The sequence below is a fragment of the Gekko japonicus genome, unplaced genomic scaffold, assembly GCF_001447785.1.
Source record: "Gekko japonicus isolate JY-2015 unplaced genomic scaffold, Gekko_japonicus_V1.1 scaffold277, whole genome shotgun sequence".
NCBI lineage: Eukaryota > Metazoa > Chordata > Lepidosauria > Squamata > Gekkonidae > Gekko > Gekko japonicus.
Window position 1 is genome coordinate 1,245,138 of NW_015168055.1, and position 13,728 is coordinate 1,258,865.

A 13,728-nucleotide genomic window follows, 5' to 3' on the forward strand; every position below is an offset into this window, starting at 1 on the left:
GTCACTCTCTAATTGAACACAGACGAGGACAGCTTGAACCAAAGAGGCCTGTATTTCATACTACCAGGACAGATATTTCACATGTTCATAACTAGCTTTCTGATTCAGTGTCACTAATGGCCATCCCACAGCATCCCTCTCAGGTGGCATGTATGACTGAAATGAGGCAGATATAGAATTGGACTGAGGACTACTGGAAAGTGGGTTCACTTAAAGGGACTCAACATCTACTGGCTGTTCCAGGTCCCCGTTCTATTAGACTCAGCATGACCAGGAACAGGGCGTTCTCGGTGGCGGCTCCTATCTGGTGGAATGAGCTCCCAGAGGAGATCAGGGCTCTGCGGGACCTAGCACAGTTCTGCAGGGCCTGCAAGACGGAGCTCTTCCGCCAGGCTTTTGAATAGGAGCCGCCACCACTAGTCCACCACTAGTCCACCAGCAGTCCATCATTAGTGCACTAGTGCACCACCATCGCACTAGCTACCATCTATCCCCCATATATGGACATCAAGATGGGGCATGCACATCTAGTTGCTGCATTATGGGCGAGAACGGGATGGTCAGGGACAGTCATCTTGCTTTTAGAAATTTTAGAATTTGTACAGATTGTATAATTTGCTAGGCATCAAAATCTGTTTTAAATAGGGCTGTAATTTAATATTTTGTATTGTTTTATGGTTTTATCTGGCAATATGCCCTGTAAGCCGCCCTGAGCCTCCGGGGAGGGCGGGATAAAAATGTGAATAATAAATAAATAAATAAATAAAGAGCAATCCAGCTGAGAAATAAGGCCTGTTTTATTTAGTCGGGCTTATGTCCAGGGTAGGGTTGCCAAGTCCATCTTCCACCCCCAGCAGGGGACTTTTGGGGTGTTCCTGGAGGGGGCAGGGCATCCCTGATGTGATGACGTCATGTTGGGGACGTCCACCGCCGCCGCCCCCTCCCGCCCACGCGTCGGATCTCCAGAAACGGTAGTTCCCTGCACTTAAAGGAGCCGGCGTTTCCCTTTTAAATGCAGGAGCCGGCGTTTCCCCTTTAAGAGCAGCCACGTTTCCCTTTTAAGAGCACGAAGCTGGCATTTCCTTGCAAGCCTGATCTCAAGCGGAGATCGGGCTTGGGAGGAAACATGGGTTCCACACACTTAAAGGGAGAGAGAGGGGTGGGTGTGGGTGTTGGGAGCGTCCTAGTCCATGGAACTGTTTTTAGGATTACAGACATAATTCTCAAGTCCTATTATTTCAAATGAAGCATCAGGGGTCCCTGTTCTCCGTATGCAAAAGATACTGGGAGAGGAATTTAACAGTGGGAAAACATCCATATGCAGGTGTTGGAAATGAACTGTAAGTTAAACATTGTAATTTAACTCCACAGAAGCAAGTGCCCTGACCTGGATAACCCAGGCAAGCCCAATCTTGTCAGATCTCAGAAACTAAACAGGGCCAACCCCGGCAATTAACTGAAAGGGAGACCTCCAAGGAATACCAGGGCTCAGGATGCAGAGGCAGGCAATCAAGCCATCTCTCTGAGGTGTCCAAATCCTACTAGGGGTGGCCAAAAGTCACCATGACATCCAGGCATGCAAGTACACACACACACACACACACACACAAAACCCCCCACAAAAAATTTCACAGAAACAAGTTAATGTTTCTATGAAACTAAATTACAATTTCTAGTTCACAATGTGCAGAAACTGAATTTTAAAAATAGACAAAAGGAAGAGACCATAAACATTCATAGCAAAGAGACCCTTCTCCAATCCCCACTTGCAAACTCAGAAGGTTCTGTTTCAGTCTCTCCACCATGTGACTTTAGCCTTTTGTACCCTTATTACAGCCATTAAACTTGTGGGCATTACTACAAGATGAACTCTTCCGTGGGCTGTGCAAGAAGCAGCCAGTGCTACAACAATCAAATCATACAAGGACTCTTTTGTTATATCCAAATCCCAGAAGATATGAAAAGACTCAGTGTGTTTGTTCCCTGCCCCTCCCTGTCTTTGGACTTTTCCCGTCTCCATGGGGCTGTGCTGGACGACAGGAGTTTTTGCACACACCCCTACTGAGTCCTCTCTCTCTCTCTTCATCTGTGAAGTCTCAGATAGGAGCACAAAGCACAGGGACTAAGGAATTCAAGCTCATTCAACAGCTTGGTTGCTGCTGCTGCTGCTGCTGCTGCTGCTGCTGCTGCTGCTGCTGCTGCTGCTGCAGAAAGGTCATCTATCTGGACACTGCCTGTTGTTTCTTGGATCTGAAATAGCGCTAACCAGGGCTCTTTTTGTAGAAAAAGCCCAGCAGGAACTCATTAGCATAGTAGGCCACACCCAACAGCAGGAACTCATTAGCATATTGGGCCACACCCCTGACAGCACAGCTCATTAGCACATTGGGCTGCACCCAGATGTTACCAGAAGTGTGGTTATCCAGCCACACCCACCTTGTTTGTTGTCAAAACGCAGGGCCTTTTTTTGTAGCAGGAACTCCTTTGCATGTTAGGCCACACACCCCTAATGTAGCCAATCCGAATGAGTTTCTGCTGTTGGGTGTGGCCTATTATGCTAATGAGTTCCTGCTGGGCGTGGCCAACTTGGGAGCCACCCGGAACTCCGTTCCTGTGCGTTCCTGCCCAAAAATAGCCCTGGCGCTAACATGCTCAGTCCTAGCTCTCCCTGATTACCACTTCCATGGACCTGAATTAGGGTTGCCAGGTCTCCCCAGCGACCAGCAGGGATGGAAGGGGAGGGAGGGGGGTTGCCCAATCCAGGTTGGGAAACTCCTGAAGATTTGGGGATGGAGCCTGGGAAGAAGAGGGGCCTCAGTGGGGTACAATGCCACAGAGTCCACCCTCCAAAGCATCCATTTTCTCCAGGGGAGCTGCTTTCTGTAGTCTGGAGACGAGCTGTAATTTCAGGGATCCCCAGTTCCTGCCTGGTTGGTGCATGCCTAACCTGAACTCTTCAGACAGCATGGGCTATCACCCTAAGTAGTAAATAAATTTACATGCTTAAAGTTTGTTTTTTGCTTTAGTAGACAACAAGCTTTCAGAGCACACAAAGCTATTAGTCAAATAGAATAGACAGTATATGAAACTTGGAATGTGCCATTACTACCACCACAGATGTTAGCTTAGTAGAAAGTATCAACTTGCTTATCTCTTTCTACTTTCTCTGGCTCTTTGGAACCAACACAGTAATAATTACCCATGCAAATCCTGGGGAACATCCTCAGCCCTATTGCATTGTTTGAAACTAGAGCAGGCCAAGCATCCGGGCCAGCTGCAGGCATAATAAAGATATCCGAAGGGCAGGCACTTGGTTTCCTAAAAATTGGTAGACCATAGAGCTGATAACCTGCATGGTTTGTTCCAATTGTATTTTTTCTTTTGTCAACATTTGGAATCTTTCTCTCAGTTTATTTTGTCAGAAACTGTGGAGGAAAGACTGGGCTTAGACTAGAACACTGCACAGGGAGGCTCAGAGGAAAGGAAACAGGCCTGTGGAAAATGACAGGAAACTGTGCTATATAAATAGTCTCCCCTGTATTTGAAGACTGGAGTTGCCTATACATTCTCAAGCAGCTTTTCAGAAGCCTTTGCGTTTAATGCCGATTTGCAGCTAACTCCACAGAAAGTGCACAGAACCCAAGAGGGACATGCCCCTGTTTTGGACATAACAGCATAAAAATCACAACTGAAAGGCATTTCTGCACCTGTTTGTTGGTGCTTTTTGTAACCTTTGAAAGTGAAGAAAAGGTGAGTTTTATGACGACACAGGAAAGGGCGCACAGATGCAGTGGGCTTTATAGATACAGAAGACTGTTCCAGGCTTGATATTATACAAAGCAAAGCATGAGGCAGAGAACACAGGATGCCAAGAGCAGAGCATGAGAATTAGAAACTAGTTCTTTTAAAAAATAAAATCTGACGTAATTTAGAATCCAGGAGGAGCCATGGGATTCTTTAGTAGATAGCACAAATGGTATATTGCATAATCTGTGGCAGGGTCACGGAGATACAGATTCCTGTTTAATTAATCTCCAAGACAAGTAAGAAAATAGACACCTCATTCACAGTGTTTTCTTCTTCCTCACACACAACTGTGTAGTCTGATCACAGTAAGTTCAGCTGTTATCCAGCTTCTTCTTAAAACAGAGATAAAAACTGGAATTAGCACAAAATGAATCCAGGAAATGGAAGATTCCCTGATTTTTTAAAATAAGCTGCGGGGCTGTTGGGGGTGGGGAAGCTAAAGGGACAAAAATTCCAGGGGACTCAGTCTGGGGGTAAATGCAATCTAGATGTATTGGATGTTTGGGTTGGATCTAGGTTGTACGAGAGTAACCTCAGGGGGAATCTTCATCTGGGGGTCCTGTGTTGGTTCCTGGAAGTCCTGGTTGAATTTATTTGCAGATTGTCTGGTCCTCATATAACTCTCTCTCAAGAGAGAAATCCTGATTAGGAAGACTTATTTTACCAGCCATTAAAACACCTGAAGTGCCCCACCCTTTACGTTGGACTATCCTAAATAGGCCCAGATGGAAAGCCATTCCTAGCTGCAGCCCTGACTCTTTCCATGCTATCATTTCTATGTATTCAGAAGGTAACATATTAGAATGTCCCTGACTGACAATTTCCTATACAAATTAATAATTATATGTATGGCATTGTGTGTAGAGTAACCAGGAGTTCCTAAGATTGTCTGGTAGCCAGAAGTTCTAGCTCTTTAGTGTTATGCACCACTAGGTGGTGAGCTAGACTTGTTTTTAAGGCAAGAGACATTTCAGAGGTGGTTTGCCATTGCCTCCTTCTGTGTCACGATGACCCTGGTATTCCTTGGATGTCGCCCTTCCAAATAGTAGCCAGGGCCAACCCTGCTTATCTTCCAAGATCTGACAGGATCGGCCTAGCCTGGGCTATCCAGGTCAGGGCCCCTATACAAATTGTTATACCTGAACAACTGTCAGGGATGAAAGCAACTTAAATTTCTTACTGACACTGTCTCTCATAATGGGCTCAAAGCAAAAGATGGGAGGTACCCCGTTTACCTCTTTCTTACTGATATTCTGTGCCACCTTGTTCCAGCTGACTGTTCCTGCTGACAAATATAAAGGAATTTGGTCATTCAGAAACATCTGCTTCATCCACTATGATAAAGGCAAACCCTGATAAATTAGTTCTAAAACCAGAAGAGAAAACACAGGCTTGAGAGGCCGGAGGTCTTTTATTTTAGGGACTGTCTGTTCCTCCCAAATATCAGTTCTGACTCCAGAAGTGTATAATTTTGAAGAATTTCAAATCTCAACCTATACTTGCCATTTATTTCTTATGGTTACTAGAGCAACAATCCTAATATTTTGCTGGCATTCTTAGGCATATTTTAAGGATACGTAAACTGGCCCAGGCTAGCCCGATCTTGGAAACTAAGCAGCCTTGGCCCTGGTTGGCACTTGGATGGGAGACCACCAATGAAGTCCAGGGCCGCTATGTAGAGGAAGGCAATGGCAAACCACCTCTGCACGTCTCTTGCCTTGAAAAACCTATGGGGTTGCCATAAGTCAGCTGTGACTTAATGGCACTTTCCACCACCAACCTCGAGTATTAAGCATACATTCAGAACACAACGAGTACACGTAGTGAGAGAATAGGTACAGTTTGTGATCACAGATATATACTACCCTCTATCCTTCTTCTCGGGGATGTGGGGTGGTATGGTGTATCGCCCAGTGTTGTCAGATCTCGGAAGTAAATCAGAGTCGATACTTGGATGGGAGACTGCAAAGGAAGACTCGGCAGAGGAAGGCACTGGCAAACTACTACTGGTTCTCATTTGCCCTGAAAGCCCATTTCTGGGGTTGCCATAAGCTGGTTGTGAACTGACGGCACTTACGTGCGCGCCCTCCTTCTCAGTGGGGCTGCATGGCCGGAAAATAGAAATGCAAAGCAGAACATGCTTGCCAGAAGAGAATTTTGTGAGAGGCCTGTACAAGGGCTTTGGTACAGACATTCCCTTATTCCATCACAAACAACAACATTATCACTCATTTTACTGCCTCGGAGCCAGCCCAGCCGCAAGATTATGCTGTGCTGTGTACACAGCAAGCACTAAGGATATACAGCAGAGTTCAGTTCCATAGGAGTAGCTGTCTAGTGCAACAAAACCAAATCACACAATCTTCTGGAATCTTAAAGACTAACATGCTTTTATCCTAGCATAAACTTTCATGGACTAACTTCATCTACGATCCTAGTTCGGTGGTCTTAGAAGCAAGTGGTAAAGGCTCTCTGCCATTGCAAACAAATATCTCTTCAGGGCAACTTCCATCATCCAGGTACAAAAGGTTCTGCCAGATACACAATTCATTCTTTTGAGATGTTATTCCTACATGCCAGTTTTCTCCCCAATGTTCATTCAAGGGGAGACTGTGTTTCAGCCCCACCCCTTTGATTTTCATGCCCACTAGGCTACACATAAATGTCTTCATCCACACTGAACACTGCTTTTAGATTCCTCACTCCCATCCTTTTTCTGTAGAATCCCATGTTGTTGAGATACAAATCTAGACTCGTTTCTAACAAATGGAGAAGTATGAACAGGCAGGACATTATAATGCCAGCAAGGAAAGGCAGGAAATCTTAGAATAGGCGCTCAAAACGAGAGTTTCTTTGTATTATAACGGAAACAGTAAAAAACCCACCACCATGAACATCTTAAGCCAGAAAATTCCAGCACACTCTAACCACCAATTCCTTTGGGTTCCTTTAAAGAATGACAAGCTATTCCTTTGTTAGGCATATCATAGCACATATAGCATCAGTACCCAGGAAAGGTCCATCTAAATATTCATTCTCCATTATGCCTGTCTTCTTCCTCCCAAGTCATAAGCACGCTCGCATTTCTAACTTTCCTACAGACTTTACCAATTCAACAATATAAACTTGCTAGCAAAAAACATCCTGCAGATTTGCTGTGATTTAGCTTGTTAAGCATTACCTATTGGTTAACATAGAAAGAGCAAGGCACTGGGACTTACATGTGTCTGAAAGGAGGGTGCCATTTATAGATTCTGGAATGTGTAAGTGCTTTTCTCCTTCCTTGGTACTTCCAGATTGCATACCACTGTTACCCTGAGCTGAGTAAATCTCTGCTCAATTCACAGATTGAACCTACTGAATTATTTGTTTGCTGGGTATACATGTCAAAGGCACAAATCCCTTTGTGTCATCAAAAGACTGCTTTTTATCATATGCTGATAATAGCTCTAGTTCTTCTGAAGTACAAATCCACTGGAATTTTTCTTCCTGCATTTAACAGTTTAACTGAAAGTGGGCACTTGGACCTTGCTGGATTCTGCCCTGTCCCCCTGAAACAGTGTCTCAGCCTCTCCTCAATACCTGATTAGGTTGAATGATGAGGGGGAAGGTATTATATATCTATTCAGAGGCATTCATTGTATTTTTATTTTTTTAGGGTCCCCAATTGAGCCCTAGCTTTGGAAATAGGACACGAGCTGATGGCCAGATAAATAAATGATAGTTTTGGAAGATCTAATCAACTATTTAACATCTGCCCACACCCCTCCATCTAGTTACCCATTTTCCATAACCCCATTCCATTTCCTACTCAGCACTTGCTCCCTTTCGACTCTCTGCCACATTTAGAAAGTCTTGCTTAAAATCATATCATATACACCGTACCTGCCTTTTCCCTTGGCTCACACTATGACAAAATCAGGGCAAATATTGAACTTTCAGTTAAGCAACAAGCACATCACTCACAACAACTGTACTCAACCTAAGCCTAACACTGTGTAAATAGGATCCCTCAAGACTTCTGTAGACCTAACATTAGTGGGATTGTTAATCCTTTAACATACACACTGCCTTCTGTCATCTTGCATGAGAATTCCCCTCTTTTATACCAAAAAAATGTAACAGTTATGTGACAGGAAGAAATTAGACATGTAAAACCTCCCCCATAGCTGCAACACCATGCTAGGACAGTTGTATCCTGTTGAATTTCTGCCAGGTTGTGCAGTCATTAAATGCCCTCTGAGGGACTGAAAAACACACACGCATGAGCCCTCTTTTCCATGTATGGGTTACCTTTTCCTGGTAAAGAATAACCCCCCCCCCACACACAAATCTTGCCTAAAGTATTTGTCTTAATGATTTTACAGTGCAAGTTGTATACAGTGTTGGTGATGTGTGTGTGTGAGAGAGAAAGAGACAGAGAGAGAGAGAGATATTTTCTAAAAAAAGAAATCTACAGAAAAACAAAAATTTGTCCAGCTCTGGAACACCAAACTGGCTGATCAACAACTGGTGCCAGGTTCCAGCAGTACGACGACAAGGGAGAGCACATTGCAATGTTGAGAGGATATAAACATGCATGCAGAACCACCACCGTACCCCTCATCTGCCAGCTGCCTACCTGCATGAGACACCCTACGCCTCATTTAACCCTATGCCTCTGGTTAATCTATAAGTTAGGAAAACAAAGAAAAGAAAGCACTTCCAACAGCTGGGAACACAAATAAATTAATTCTACAAACCTCATTAGTGCTGGGTCTGATTCAAAGTCCAAATGCTGTGCAACAATCCAAATAACAGTCACCCACACACCAAGCCAAGAAATTCCTCCAGAGGCTGCGGGGGGTGAGGGGGGGGACTTCACTACTTCATTGCCATTTCAGTCGTTTCCCCCCCCCCCCCCCCCGATTCCCAGCCTGCCCCTTCTCCCAGAAATTCTTTAGAAGCCAGGTTAACCATCTCCAGGAACGAAGAGCTCATGAATCTTACATACCTCTGCACAGATCCTCGTTCCTTCTGATAAAATGTTGAGTTTCACCTTTTCCCTCCCTCCTTCTGATTGCTGCTGCTGTTTAGGGCTCCCTCTGCCTGCCTTTCTCTCACCAGGGGCATATGAAGAGGTTGCGTAGCAGCAGTGGGAACAGCTCTCAAGCAAGTGAAGTCTGAACAGACAGTTTTATTTTAGCTCAGGTGTGCGTGTGTGTGTGTGTGTGCGCATGCGGGGGGGGTTATCTGTGACTCAGGTTTGTCTGGCATTCCTATGAGTTATGCACACCTGTATGGGCAAGAACAGCCGGGCAGCCAAGCTTGTACTCCCTTCTCCTTTGCAAACATGTTTAAAAAGACACCCACCCACAGGAAAAGGGTTGACGCTAGAAGCTGAGGCAGAGCCCAACCCACCTGTACTTCTACAACAAAGATTAATTGAAGGGATTATTTGGTCTCCGGGAAAGAAAGAAAATAAAAAACCAACCAGTCTCTAAAGTGCAACAAGATGCTCTGTTGAATAAATCCCGTTCTTCAGGATGGGAGGACACATTGTTTGATTATAGAAAAACCTCTTGCTAGTTTGTTTCTTTTCCAAACCACCCCCTTCCCAGCCCAAGCACTTTCCCTCTTTTTAGATATTTTCCTCCAGACTTCCTAGGCTGTGGAAGCTAAGATAACAGCATATTTGAGCCCAAACAGCCTGCTGAGGAAAAAAGTCACAACATTCCAACTATTTCCTCTGCTGTCAGACAAAAGTTTAATGATCAGCATCCTCTATTTGTGCCTCAGTTAGGAGAAAGAACAATTAAACTTACATAGCTCTGGACTAAGAACCTCTGAGCTAAAAGATACTAACTCCTTAAATTTGACATGACTGCAAATACTAAAATCCTGGCATCCAAAAGCACAATCCTGTTTGTACAAATGGTCACATTGCTCCCAGTGGGGTAGAGCCTCCAGATGACTTGCTCTTCAAGTGATAGTTGCTGCCCCAAGAGATGTATTTAAATGGTGATGGAGCACTAAGAGGTTTTCTTCTATACTATGTATAGGTTAAGCTATACTATGGCCCCGGTCACACAGGCCGGATATGCCGGGGGGGGGAGGCGGGGCTAATTGCCCCGGCGCAGTTTGATGCGTGCTTACGTGATCAGACGTGCCGGCGGCACACCACGGGTCCTTCCCTCGGCACCGGCGGGTAAACGAGGGACCGGAGGGGAATGCTGCGTGCTGGCACAATCACACCACGGGTGTCTGGAGGCAGCCCATGGCAAACGTTTACTAGTACCTTGGAGGTACTAGTTTTTTAAGGTGCATTGTCGGCGGTAAGCCACCAGTGCACTCCACTTCCCAGATGTTGGGGTGTGATCGCGCCCGGATAATCCGCCCACCATCCGTGCCTCTCCCGTGGCAAGTTTGCCGTGTGACCGGGGCCTATGTATAGCTAAGACAGTTTTTAATGTATAAAGATGTATCCATTAGCAGAGAGACTTGTTTGTAATCTTTCCAGTAGTTTCTGTGTTGCCGAAATAATTTCAGAGCACAAAGAATATGCCCACTTGTTTTTTTTAAATCAGTAAGCCTTTACCAAGCTGCATACTTCATGCATTTTTCTACATTTGGGAGCCATACTTATCACAGTTTGCGTAGTTTAGAAGTTCAAGTGTTTGGGTATTTTTTAAATGTAGGATGATTGTAGAGTTTTATTAATTCTAGAGCCAATCTCTGTGAAAATGTAACTTTCTCTTATTAGTGCACAGGTGATTAACAGTACGATCCTGTGAACACTTTCTTAGGAGCAAGCCCTATTGGCTAGACCCGAGCAGGACTTTCTTAGGGTGGCACTGTAAGCAAGCCAAGGATCCACTGGCATTGCTCCCCTCTCCTGCATATATGAAGGGAACACGGTGGCATTCCTAGGCTTTGAGAGAATAAGATTGTTGCCAGATGGAATATGAGGGAATAAGTTACTGCTAAGGCAGGCGTGGTTAAGATGCTGAACTGCAGGCTGTGGAAGGTCGGTAGTTCAGCAGTTCGAGACCCGAGTGTGCCACATGACGGAGTGAGCTCCCGTCTCTAGTTCCAGCTCCTGCTAACCTAGCAGTTCGAAAGCAAGAAATTCCAAGTAGATAAATAGGTACCACTTCGGTGGGAAGGTAACAGCGTTCCGTGAGCCTCGGTGTTTTGTCATGCCGGCCACATGACCATGGAAACGTCTTCGGACAGCGCTAGCTCTTCGGCTTTGAAATGGAGATGAGCACCGCAACCCTAGAGTCGGACTCGACTGGCTTTTGAGCAAGGGACCCTTTACCTTTAAGGCAGGCTGACTAGAAGATGAGGGAGGGGTCAGGGAGATCGCTACTGAGAGACAAGAGATTTCAGTTTCAATATTCTGGACCAATTATCTCAGGGAGTGTGCAAAGCAATGGCAGGGAACAAGCTAGGATGCCCATGTTTGTATGGCACATAAACCCATTGTTAAAACTAACTGTACTTAATAAAGTAAATTCAAAACATGGTTCCACAGCCTTACTTAATTTGAAAAAGTGTGCAGGCACATGAAAGCTCATACCTTGAATAAGCCTTTGTTGGTTTCAAAGGTGCCACTGCACTCTAAATTTGTTTTACCTAAACACAGTTAGTGCCCATGTTCAGGCGATCGTTACCTTAATTAAACCATGTTTTCATGTGACATCTGATATGATACAAAGTATATTATCTGGCAGCTTCATTTCATAGAAGGGAGCCTTTAATTCAGACTTTGTCTGGAACCGTAAGGTGAACTGTCTTCTCCTCCAGTGGACTGGGAGATTACAGTTGAATCTTCCAGACAAATACCCTTTTACAGAACCCCCACACACACCCTTCATGTATCAGAAAACCTACTATTGAGAACAGGAGCACTGTTGTCCTCTTTAATATCACTTTTGAACTGAGACTAGATTATGCTGTAAATTATGGAAAAGAGCAGACCAGACAACCTTAATGGAAATCCACCGTAAAGGTAGAAATAATTAATTCAGAGGTCATAACTTGGCCCTGGGGCTGCTGGCTCCACTGTCTAGCTTTCTGAACTGTGACACTACAGGTTGTTCTAGCATACTCATGCAAAGGGGGAGGCTGTGGTTCTACGGAAAATACTGTCCACACATTAGCTTACTGGAGGTTCCATGCAAATGCTTGTCAGGAGTAACCAGGAACAGGGTGAGAGATTCCTTCAGTGTGCATTGGTATTACTTTTCTTTTTTTTTCTTTCTTTTTTTTTACAATACAAAATCAATATATTTAGTAGGTAACTCTGTCACACCATCTTTTACAGTATTTACATACTCAAAAATACAAACCATTTTTCTACAAAACTTGATGTTTTATGTGGTTGTTCCATTTCTAGGATTTGCATTGCCATTTTATCCATGATTACAATATCCCATAGCTTTGTGAACCATTGTTTTACTGTAGGAACTTTATCTAATTTCCAAACCTGTGCTATTAATGTTTTAGCTGAAATAAGCATTAACGATATTAGTTCTTCGGTTGATTTCGAAAAACGACCTTTATCCCAAAGATTCAACAAAATGGATTCAGGAGTACTTGGCAACTCAATTCCTAATATAGATTCTATTTTTGTGATTACTAAATTCCAAAAACTTTGTATCTTTGGGCAAGACCACCAACAATGAACCGGTCTGGTCACAGCCCTTCCAACATTTAGAGTCTTTTTTAACTTTTGCATGGAACAGCTTCAAAGGGGTTACATACCAACGTGCAAAGAGCTTATAATTCTGTAGCCTATTATTCAATGATTTTGTAGTATACAAATTAGAAGACCAAATCTTATCCCATTGTTCCGGTGTGATGATTCTATTACAATCTTTTTGCCCTGCCAATTGTTGTGTCGAATCCAGTTCCCAATTTTTTTGAGCTAGTTGTTTATATAAAATAGATATTATCCCTTTATGTTCAACTACATCCTTTTCTATAAAAGTGTCAAACTCTGTGAAGGGTCTGTTTGTTTCTTCCACCATATTATTACTTAAAATCATGTTTATTAGTTGCTGATACTGAAACCATTGGACATGTAAATTATATTTTAATTCCAATTGTTGAGCCGTCCAAATCTGGTTTTTATAACAGATATCCTTAACCCTAAATTTGCCTATCTGCCTCCAATTTTGATATCCATTAATATGTTCTCCAGGAGAGAACCATTTCTGTCCCAAAAATGCGGATACTGGTGAAATTCCTGGAGCTATTATATTTCTATTTTTATCCCAAACGTCTAGCGTACTACATAAAAAAGGGTTATCTTTAATAGATGTAGGCCTGTCTTTTGCTTTTGCCCATATAACTTCATGCATATATTTAGGTACCAAATAGGATTTCTCAATTTGTACCCAATCCTTAGTTGTTTTTGGAGGTATTACTTTTCTATGACTTTTACTTACCCAAGCTTGGACTACCCTTGTTGGAAAAGCTGCAGTGGCCTACCGTTTCTGGAGTGCTCATACATTCATAAACGAGATTAGCAAAGTCCCTGTGTGGAAGAGTGATGGTAGTAATGTGCTGCGACAAAGTGGGAGAAGGGATGGAAATCTGCAGCGTTATTTGCACACAGGGAAGAATACTCACGATTGCTATTGGATTCATTTGTAACATATTAATGGGCTCTCGTTCTCTCAGCTGTACCTAGCCCCTGGGCCACTGGTTATTTTTATGGGAGTAATAATAAAAGACCCAACAGCAACTAGCATGAGCAGAGTATCTAGGGCAGTGATGGCGAACCTTTTAGAGACCGAGTGCCCAAACTGCGACCCAAAATCCACTTATTTATCGCAAAGTGCCAACTCGGCAATTTAACCTGAATACTGAGGTTTTACTTTTAAAAAAACAACTCATACATTAACTTAAGATGATCCAAACAAAGTAAGGAAA

At 43.7% G+C, this 13,728-nt stretch overlaps 1 protein-coding gene across 3 annotated transcripts in view; it reads right to left on the reverse strand.

Moving 5' to 3' along the window:
- ITGB4 (integrin subunit beta 4) overlaps positions 1-8,941 on the reverse strand; it is a 127,477-nt gene extending 118,536 nt beyond the window's left edge. For all 3 annotated transcript variants that reach the window (XM_015414478.1, XM_015414477.1, XM_015414476.1), the window contains exon 1: positions 8,801-8,941. The gene's annotated coding sequence lies outside the window, so the exon portion shown is untranslated. The remainder of the gene's footprint in view (positions 1-8,800) is intronic.
- Positions 8,942-13,728: the final 4,787 nt, after the last annotated feature.